Genomic DNA, 8,205 nt, shown 5'->3' on the forward strand with positions numbered 1-8,205 from the left:
CTCTCTCTCTCTCTCTCTCTCTCTCTCTCTCTCTCTCTCTCTCTCTGTGGTATTCTTTATAAATATCACAAGTAAGTTTCATTTATCAAGAGTTTCACGGATTATATTTCCTTCTAGGGATGTAATAATTTTTCCCTTATTGAATAACATTTTTTTTCTTTAGTGTTTATCTTTTCTATTCCTCTCTTGAAGATCAAACTTTCTGTTGACCTCTGATCTTTTCAACATGAAAGTTTGGAATTCCCCTATTTCACTGAATGTTCATCACCCATACCTGAAAGATAATGCTCAATTTCTCTGCGTAGTTGATTCTTGGTTGTAATTCAAGCTATATTGCCTTATGGAATATCATATTCCATGCCCCCCCCAATGTTTTAATGTATAAGCTTCATAATCCTACATATTCCCAAGTGTGGTTCCACAATATTTAATTTGTTTCTGGCAACTTGCAGTATTTTCTCCTGGACCTGCAAGTTCTGGAATTTGGAACAATATTCCTTGGTGTTTTCAATTTGGAATCTCTTCCAGGAGGAAGACCACGTTCCCTTGATGATTTCTTGAAAGATGCTGTCCACACCCTTTTTTTGATCATGGCTTTCAGGCTGACCAATAATTTTTAAATTCTCTCTCTCTTTTTTTTGGAGTGGGGAAGTCAGGGTTAAATTACTTTCCCAAGGTCACATGGCTAGTATGTGTTAAATGTCTGAGACTGTATTTGAACTCTAGTACTTCCTGAATAGGGCCAATGCTCTATTCACTGCACCACCTAGCTGTCCCTAAATTATCTCTCTTGGATCTATTTTCCAGGTATGTTGTTTATCCAATGAGTTATTTTATGTGTTCGTCTTTCTTTTTCATTTTTAAAATTTTGTTTGACTGATTTTTGATGTCTTATAGAGTCACTAGCTTCCACTCGCCCAATTACAATTTTTAATGAATTGTGTTTTTCAATTAAATTTTGTACCTTTCTTTGTATTTGGTCTATTTTATTTCTTGAGGAGTTCTCTTCAGTGAGATTTTGTGCCTCCTTTTGTTTGGTCAATTCTTCTTTTTAAGAAATTGTTTTCTTCAGTGTACTTTTTTTTACTTTTGGCTAATTGTATTTTTAAGAACGTTTTTCCTACAGTCAATTTTTGTCCTTCCTTTTTAAAACTTTTGACTCTCTCTTGCATACCTCCCATTTTTTCTTCTGCCTTTCTTATTTGACTTTTAAAATCCTTCTTGAACTCTACCAAGAAGGCTTTTTTGGGTCTAGACCAATTCATATTCTTCTCTGAGGTTTTGGATGCACATATATTGGCAATATTTTCCTCTCCCAATTTTGTTTTCATCTTCCCTCTTCCAAAAGAGAGAATCTATGAGGGGCAGCCAGGTAGCACAGCAAGTAAGAGCACCGGCTCCAGTGTTGAGAACACCTGGAGATCGAATCCCGGGCTCAGACACTTAGCACCCACTCAGAAACACCTGGCCGTGTAACCTTGAGCAAGTTACTTAACCCCGATTGCTTAAAAATAAAAAAAAAGAGAGTATCTATGGTCATTGTCTGTTTCTGCTTTTTGCTCATGTTGTTTGTATATTTCCTGTCCGTTAAAGTTGAGCTCTTTGGCTATAGCACAAGGGACACTGATGCAAGTTTCTTTTGCTGGGGTCCAGGGGCTTAGTCACTGGCTTTGTGTTCTGGGGCCTCAGGTGCTGGCAGCTGAACGATGTAAGTGTCTTTTGCTTACCTGCTGCTGATCTGGGCCAAGGCACTCAGGGGGTCCTTGTTCTGGGATTTGCCTTCCCCATCAGCCTGGGATTCAGTATTTCCCCTGTTTTGCTTAGGTGAGGCTTGCCACTAGCTTGCTGGGACACCTCCTGTCTTGCACTGCTCCCCTTCCATCAGAGTGAGAGGACCTTTTCCATTAATTCCACAAGCTTCCTGTGCTACAAGACTGCTGAACTCTGTCTTTCTGCTGGCTTAGCTGTTCCAGAGATTCTCCAGAGGTTATATTTTCTGTTTTTTTGGAGGTTGGTAAGGGAATAGAGGAGTGACTTACTTCTTTACCCACCACCGTGGCTCCTGTAAGTGATAAAAAGATATATTTTTAAATGATACATTTAAAATTTAATAATTTATTGTCAATTTGTAGGTTTTTTAACATTAAAATTTTGGTAATGCAATATTGTGTCATGTAACCATATAGTATCATTTTTTATTATTTATTTTTAGTTTTCAACATTCATTTCCACAAGGTTTTGAGTTACAATTTTTTTCTCCCCATCTTTCCCGTACCCCCACCCCAAAATAGCAAGCCTACTGAATACCGCTTCCCCCAATCTGTTCTCTCTTAAATCCTCTCCCATCACCCTCCTAACTTTCTAGTAGGGAAATATGGGTTTCTTACCCCAATACCTGTATAACTTGTTTCCCACTTTCACATAAAAAAAATTAAACATTTGTTTTTAAAACTTTGAGTTCCAGATTCTTTTCTTTCTTCCCTCCTCATCCACCCCCACTGGGAAGATAAACAATTCAATATAGGTTGTACATGTGTGGTTACCAAAATCATTTCCATAGTAGTTATATTGTGAAAGACTAACTATATTTCCCTCCATCCTATCCTGCCACCCCACTTATTCTATTTTCTCCTTTCACTTTGTCCCTTTCCAAAAGTGTTTGCTTCTAACTACCTTCTCCCCCAATCTGCCCTGCCTTCTATCATCCTCCCTCTTATCCCATAACTTCCTATTTTCTTGTAGGGTAAGATACCCATTTGAGTGTGTATGTTATTCCCTCCTTAAGCCAAATTCAATGAGAATTGGGTTGTCCCATTCCTTTTCACTTTCCTACTCTTCCCCTCCATTGTAATAGTTTTCTCTTGCCTCCTTTATATGACATAATTTACCCTAATCTATGTCTCCCTTTCTCCTCCCAATAAATTCCCCTCTCACCTCTTAATTTTGTTTTTTAGATTATCATCCCTTCATATTCAACTCATCCTCTGTCTCTGTATACATGAACATACATATCCCCACACTCACATACATGTTTAGACACACATACACCCTCCTATACATATATGTATGCATATATGTTATATATATATATGTATATATATACTCTCTTCAACTATCCTCATATTGAGAAAAACCTTGTGGGTTACAATTATCATTTTTCCATGTAGGAATGTAAATGGTTCAACTTTAATAAGTTCCTTATGATTTCCTTTTCCTGTTTACGTTCACATGCTTTACTTGCTTCTTGTGTTTGAAAGTAAAATTTTCTGTTCAACTGTTTTTTTCATCAAGAACTCTTGAAAATTCTCTATTTCATTGAACGACCATATTTTTCCTTATAGCATTATACTCAGTTTTGTTTGGTAGGTGATTCTTGGTTTTAGTCCTAACTCCTTTGACCTCTGGAATATCTTATTCCAAGCCCTTTGATCCCTTAATGTAGAAGCTGCTAGGTCTTTTGTTATCCCAATTGTGTTTCCACAATACTCAAATTGTTTCTTCCTGACTCCTTGTAGTATTTTTTCCTTGACCTGGGAACTCTGGAATTTGGCTATAATATTCCTAGGAGTTTCCTTTTGGGATCTTTTTCCAGAGGTGATTGGTGAATTCTTTCAATTTCTATTTTTCCCTCTCATTCTAAAATTTCAGGGCAATTTTCCTTGAGAATTTCTTGAAGGATGATTTCTAGGTTCTTTCTTTGATCATGGCTTTCAGGTAGTCCAATTATTTTTAGATGATCTCATCGATCTATTTTCAGGTCAGTGGTTTTTCAAATATGATATTTCACAGCACCTTTTATTTTTTTTCATTTGTTTGAATCTGTTTTTAGTTTCTTGATTTCTCATAAAGCCATTAGTCTCAATTGATCTAATCTAGTTTTGAAGGAGTTATTCTCTTCTGTGAGTTTTTGAAATTCCTTTTCCATCTGGCAAATTCAGCTTTTTAAGGCATTTTTCTCATCATTGGCTTTTTGGGCCTCTTTTGCCATTGGAGTTAGTCTGTTTTTTAAGGTGTTATTTTCTTCAGTGTATTTTTATTGAGGGTATCCTTTAGCATGCTGTTGACTCAATTTTCTTGCATCATTTTCATTTCTCTTCCCAATTTTTCCTCCACTTCTCTTATGTGATTCTCAGAATCCTTCCTGAGCTTCTCCATAGCTTGTAACCAGTTCATATTATAGCTGGAGGCTTTTGATGCAAGAGTTTTGACTTCATTGCCTTCCTCCCATTCCATGCCTTGATCCATTTTGTCCCCCAAAAAAGATTCTATGGTATGTTTGTGCTTCTGTTGTTTGTACTTATTGCCAGCCAATTACTTGACTTTTGAGATTTATTTTTAAATTGGGGTTAAGTAACTTGCTCAAGGTTACACGGCCAGGTGTTTCTGGGCGGGTGCTAAATGTCTGAGCCCGGATTCAATCCCCAGATCATCCCAACACTGGGGCCAGTGCTCTTACTTGCTGTGCTACCTGGCCGCGCTGACTTTTGAGATCTTTGCCACAGTAGAATTCTGCTTCCAGAATGGAGAGAGCTATGTCCTAAATTGTTGGTATTTCTGCAGCTGCCAGAGATTTTAGGAGGGTGCCCTCTCTAAAATCCCCACAAGATCTGGCTCACTGGTCACACACCCCAGCCACCACCCAAGATCGTTATCTGGATCCAAGCAGGTTAAATCAAGGGTGATTACTCTCTGAATGGTGACTTGGTACCCTTATGGTCTGTAGGCCAGAAGCTCTTAAAGGAGCCACGTGGCAGTGGCTGCAAAGCCACCATGCCTCTGGTTGCTTCTCATCCCGTGGGCACTGGCTGGACAGTGTTCTTCAGTCCTTCCCTGTTCCAACAAGGTTCCTCACTGACCTTTTACTTTGTCTTTTGTCTTTATGGGTTGAGAAATCTGGAAACTGCCACTGCTACTGATTATTCACTCTCCTGAAGTCTACGCTGGCTGTTTATGGGTAGGGGCCTCCCTTGGGCTGAAACTGTGCCATTCATGCTGGACTGTGCTGGGTTCCTAGATTGGTGTGATAGACCTTTCCTGTCGACCTTCCAGGCTTCCTTCTCTCTGTCACTTTGTGGGTTCTGTAGAATTTGGAGGGCAATTGGGGTTAAGTGACTTGCCCAAAGTCACATGGCTAGTAAGTGTGTCAAGTATCTGAGGCCAGATTTGAACTCAGGTCCTCCTCATTCCAGGGCCACTGTGCCACCTACCTGCCCTGACATGAAAATTATTAATAATAAAAAGCTAATATTTATATAGGGTTTACTATGTGCTAGATACCATGCTGAGTGCTTTACAGTTTTCTCATTTGTTCCTTATAACAACCCTGGGACATGGTGCTATTTTCATATCCATTTTACAGATGAGGATATTGAGGCAACCAGTGTTTAAGTAACTTGCCCTGTATATGAGGCTATATTTGACAGGCCTTCCTGAATTTTGACCTAGTACCCTAGCCACTGAACTACCTATATGTCTCTAGTAATTATAATTAACATTTATATAGCATTTACTCTGTGCCAGGCATTGTGCTAAGAACGTTACAAACATCTCATTAACCCTTACCACAATCTTGGGAAGTACGTGCCATTATTATCTTCATTCTTGATATGAAGACACTGATCTCACTTCTTTCTTGTATGTACACATACACTTTTTATACATGTGTATATGCATGCAACACATGCGTATGCATATCATGCATGCACGTAGAAATAAATATACACCCAAAGGATAGAGTTAAACATATGATATTTCTATCTTCTAATATATAATGAGTAACTTTTAACAGCCCAAAATATGTTCAATTTTATTAAAGTGCTATTTAAGATAAATTTATCAAACTAATTTTATTCTCTACAGTTGCAAGTTGTAGAGTTTTATCAATTATTCTTAATTATAGGAAAATGTTTTTTCATGATAACTGCTGAGAAAAACAAAACCTTAATATTAAGGCATAAGTAAACAAGGAAGTTTGAAGAAATTAAAATGGGAACAATGAGAGTTGCTATTCCTAAAACTAGAATGGCCCTTCAGAATATGCTTCCGGAGACTCCAATTTCATTTACATTTTGCTCGCCAATTTGTGCTTAACGTCAGTGAAGCAATCCTTCCTTACGAGTTTCTGTGGTGTTTTATTTTCCAGCTGTATTGTGGATCACTTTCTGCTACACTCTTTCCTCTCCTTTTTGTAGAGGTGCTGATTCCACAAGATGTGGCTATGTGAAAAACATTTTTCAGACTTGGTACTCAGGGAAACCATAAGCTGGATAGTGCCATGAGAGTACACATTGTGGGAAGAGACTGCAAACACTCATTTATTTCTGTTTCACAGCAAAGGGAATTCCAGTTTATATAGTGCCCATTTAAAGCAGACTTTTCCATCTCTTTTACCCCAAGCACATTCATTTTCAGACCTGTCCTTGGTTAACTTTGATTGACAGGGAGGTTTCGGAAGTCATCACAATCTTATTTTAGAGGGGATTGAAATCTTATTGAGACTAGTTCTTCAATCCCTATCTAAAGACTGAGTGCTCTGAGGGAAAAGGATATAGTTAGATACCTGTCCTTGTGACTAGGACTTTTGTGATGGATTTACAACCTTGACTTATTGGAGGTTACTAAGTTAATGACTTATAGACCATCCCAGAGAGGAGGTTGAGGAATTGTAATATGGGCAATAGAGGTACAAATTTACCCTGAAAATAGGAACACCTTCCAGGGCTGTCATGGTTAATACAGAGATAGAGTAATACAGAAGAAGACTTAAATTGATGAGGCACATGTGTAAATTGATAAAGGAAGCTTGATGCACCATAATACTGAAATTTATCTAAATTCAATATTGTTAAACATTCTTAAAGATCAGATGAATTATACATGAAGTATATGGATTATTTTTCCCTGGCAAACAATGGTGACATTTCTGTCTGTCACTTGGTATGACAAGGTTAGCATGTTTTATTCAAAACTTTTAAACAATAAAATGTTTTGTAAGCAATACCCTTTCTTTGGACTGTCAAGGAAACTAGAAAGCAACACAGTGATTCTATGACATTGGGTCAGTTTTTCCCTTCTGCCCCTAAGCAAAAAAAAAAAAGTTACAGTACAGGATTGCTACTGACATCTAAAAAGCTAACAATTTTTGCCTTTTTTTAATAAGATGATTAGAAAACTAACCAAAAATTAGAAAAGTACTGAACAATGGAAATATATTATGGGCATAATCTGAGGTATTAGTAATATTAATCATATAGATTATGTAGGAGCAAGAAGGAATCCTTCCAACTTGCATGCATCAGAGTTTAAAATGAATTTACAATTAGAATCTTTTTTCCCCAGAATAAGAAAATGACTACAGTTAGTATGATATAATGGGACATTTATGATCCCCCAAACAGTTCACTGCAAAATTAGCAAAAAATTCTCAGAACTTAAGGAAAAAAGCGGGGCTAAGGGCATAAACACTCAAAAACTTCTTCAGTGACACATTAAAAGGAAAAGATAGGAACCTAATAAAAACAGTGGCACAGTTTCATTCACTTTATGTGGTTAAGAAATACACACATACTACAGTCAATAGTGACCCACTTTGTGGCTTCAGACTGCTACTTGGGCTGCATTATGGACATCTTGAAGAAATTGGGGAGGCTTCAACTCTGGCTCTGGAGGCCATAATGGATGTGGTGACAATCATGACTTTGCCACAGAAAATCATGAAATCATAGGATAGCTAGGTCTCATTCAGTAGACAGAGTGCTAGTCTTAAAGTCAGGAAAACTTTAATTCAAATTTGACCATAGATATTAGCTGTGCTACCCTGGACAAGTCACTTGACCTCAGTCTGCTTCAGGCTTCTCATTTGTAAAATGGCAAACCATTAGAATTTACATTAATGCTGTTATTATTATTACTTATTCACAACCTCTGCTTGTAGAAAAAGTTCATTTTTTATAAAATCATGATTATTTTTGGGTGTTGCAGTTCTCTAAAACTTGTTATATATATATATATATTATATATAATCATTTTTAGATTCATATAGATTGTGTACACAGAGATCATAGATCATGACATTAGAGCTGGAAAGGATTTTAGAAGTGTTATATAAGACACAGCTCTGGTTTGACAGATCACAAAACTAAGAACCAAAGAAGGATAGATGAATTACCCCCAGAAATTCAGAATTCAAACTCAGGTCCTGTTAGT

At 37.3% G+C, this 8,205-nt stretch overlaps 1 pseudogene; it reads right to left on the reverse strand.

The window, feature by feature from the left end:
* The window catches only part of LOC138163410 (large ribosomal subunit protein mL46 pseudogene), an 8,496-nt pseudogene extending 1,769 nt beyond the window's left edge, over positions 1–6,727 (reverse strand).
* Between the last annotated feature and the right edge of the window lie 1,478 nt (positions 6,728–8,205).

This window comes from Petaurus breviceps, unplaced genomic scaffold (genome assembly GCF_028583685.1).
Source record: "Petaurus breviceps papuanus isolate PSGF00001 unplaced genomic scaffold, PetGlider_PUasm1.0 125, whole genome shotgun sequence".
Lineage (NCBI taxonomy): Eukaryota > Metazoa > Chordata > Mammalia > Diprotodontia > Petauridae > Petaurus > Petaurus breviceps.